The sequence below is a fragment of the Microtus ochrogaster genome, linkage group LG2 (genome assembly GCF_000317375.1).
Source record: "Microtus ochrogaster isolate Prairie Vole_2 linkage group LG2, MicOch1.0, whole genome shotgun sequence".
NCBI classification, from domain to species: domain Eukaryota; kingdom Metazoa; phylum Chordata; class Mammalia; order Rodentia; family Cricetidae; genus Microtus; species Microtus ochrogaster.
Window position 1 is genome coordinate 35,454,108 of NC_022028.1, and position 2,747 is coordinate 35,456,854.

Consider the following 2,747-nt stretch of genomic DNA (forward strand, 5'->3'; position numbering starts at 1 on the left):
TCGAGACCAGCCTGGCCTACAGAGCTAGTTCCAGGACAGGCTCCAAAGCCACAGAGAAATCCTGTCTCGAAAAACAAAAAAAAAAAAAAAAAAAACCACAACACCAAGACATGTATAGATATTTGTGGGGGCATGGGGTTCAGAAGCAGGAGCCAGGCCCAGTAGGCTCAATCTTTCTTCCTGCTGATCCAGATGTAGAACTCTCAGCTACCTCTCCAGCACTGTCTGCCTACATGCCACCCTGATGACAATAGACTAAACCTCTGAACTATAAGCCAGCCCCTTAAATGTTTTCCTTTATAAGAGTTGCCATGGTTATGCTGTCTTTTAACAGCAAAAGAAACCCTAAGACAGCAGTTGAGAAAATTCCTCCAACACTGGCTTATACTCAAGCCTGTGGGACATTTCTTAGAGATTGATGTGGGAGGGCCTAGCCCACTGTGGCCCACCCTGGCTGCTGGCCCTAGATGCTACATGAAAGCAGACTGAGCCAGCTATAAGGAGCAACCAGGAAGAACCTGCTTCAGTTCCAGCCTCCAGGTTCCTCTCTAGACATACTGCCCTGACTTCTCTCAGTGATGGGGTGTGACCTGACAGTTTTAAGATTAAAGATGAAACAAACCCTTTCCTCCTAAAGTTGCTTTGGGTTAATTTTTTTTCCCCACAGCAATAATAACCCTAAAATAGAAAAACATGTTTGTTCTTCAAGTTGACAAAGGGTCAATTGTCCTGCTTTTTTTTTTTTTTCTGAGTTAACTAAGAGGGAGCCACAATTGAGAAAATTCCTCCACAACGGGCCTGTAGACAAGACTGTGGGGTATTAGTCCCTGCCTCGATTTCTCTCAGTGACAGAGTGTCACCTGAGAGTTCTAAGATAAAATAAATCCTTCCCCCCACAAGTTGTTTTGATTATGGTCTTTATATGAGCACAGAAACCTTACTAACTACCCAGTGGATAAGGGTACTTGCTACCAGTCCTGAGACGTGAATTGGACTCTGGAACCCACATGGTGGAAGCTGTAGACTGTCCTTTGACCTTCACACATGTACCCAGACAGACACATAAAGATATATAAATGTTTAAAAAAAAACTGCACAGTCGTGGCTCACGCCTTTAATTCAAGCACTCAAGAACAGAAGCAGGGGGATTTCTGTGAGTTCAAGATTAGCCTGGTCACAGGACAGGTTCCAAAGCTACACAGAGAATCCCTGTCTCAAAAACAAAACAACAAAAAGACAGAAAATAAACAAAAACCACACAACTGAAAATTCTGATGAAGATTAACTAACACGTACAAAGCCCCAGGTGGGTGGGAGTAAGGGAGTATAAAACAAAAACCCACAGTAAATAACAAATGGCCTTTTATTTATTTATTTATTTTTGGTTTAATGTCTCTGGAAAATGGCTTTTTTCTTTAAACTTTTCTTTGCAACTTTAAGCGTTTCTTTATGATGCTTACAGCTATTTTTTTTTTTCCTTAGCCTATTAGTTACTGGGTTTTTAATTGTTTTTCGGTTTGTTTTGATTTGGTTGAGACAGGGTCTCACTATGCATGCCTTGCCTGTCCTGGAACTTGCTATATAAACCAAGCAGCCCAGACACTTAGAGATCCACTTGTCTCTGCCTCCTAAAAGCTCTGGGATAAAAAGGAATGCCCCACCAAGACCAGTTATATATTGTTTTTAAAACACCATCCCCTTGTGGTCAGGGGTGCCCTGAAACTAACTAAGGAATGCCTTGAACTTCTTTCTAATCCTCCTGCCTCTGCCTCACAAGTGCTTGATTTCAGGAATGCAGTAGCACACCCAGTTTATGAGATGCTAGAAATAAACCCAAGGCTTTGTGGGTGCTGTGCAAGCATTTTACTGCCTAAGCTGTGTCCTCTAAGGTTCCTGGCAATTAAATTCTTACAGAGTCAATATTTCTACATTAAATTCAAACAAGTGAAAACCATAATTGAACTAGCAATATGATTCAGTGGTTAAAAGCACTTGTCATGCAAGTCTGACAGCCTGGGTTCAATCCTCAAAACCCATCGTGGAAAGAGAGAACCAACTCCCAAAAGCTATCCTACACACACAAACACACACAATGATAAAAAGGTGAGAAGGCTCATTGGGTAAATGTGCTTGCCACCAAGGCTGGCAACCTAGATTCAATTCATGAGACCTGCTGTACACAATGGAAAGAAACAACTTCCACCACTTGTCTTAACTTCCAAATGTATAGTGTCTCCATCCCCCAGAGGGACACAGAAATGTAACTTTAAAAAACACAAATTATTTGGAGAGGAGGATGTTGAGACAAGATCTCTCTATACAGTCTTGGTTGTCATGGAACTCAATATTTAGACCTCAAACTAAAAGAGATCCACCTGCCTCTGCCTCCTGAGTACTATGAGTACTAGAATTAAATGCATACACCACCATGCCCAGCATAAATAAACAAATTTTTAAGGAAAACTATCATATAAATATTTTTAAAATTATGGCATTTAGATATATTTAAAATGTATGTTTTCTTTTTTTGCTGTTATTTTAAGTTTAGTGTTTTTGTTTCTTGTTTTTGGTTTTGGGTTTTGTTCTGTTTTGAGGCAGGTGCCACCATGCCTGGTCCAAAACATGTCTTAAAACTGAAAACATTCTAGGGGGCTGGAGAGATGTCTCAGTGGTTAGGAGCATTGCCTGCTCTTCCAAAGGTCCTGAGTTCAATTCCCAGCAACCACATGGTGGCTCACAACCATCTG

At 41.0% G+C, this 2,747-nt stretch overlaps 1 protein-coding gene across 4 annotated transcripts in view; it reads right to left on the minus strand.

Moving 5' to 3' along the window:
- The window catches only part of Ccar1 (cell division cycle and apoptosis regulator 1), a 52,397-nt gene that overhangs the window by 47,405 nt on the left and 2,245 nt on the right, over positions 1–2,747 (minus strand). The gene's annotated exons all lie outside the window — the stretch shown is intronic.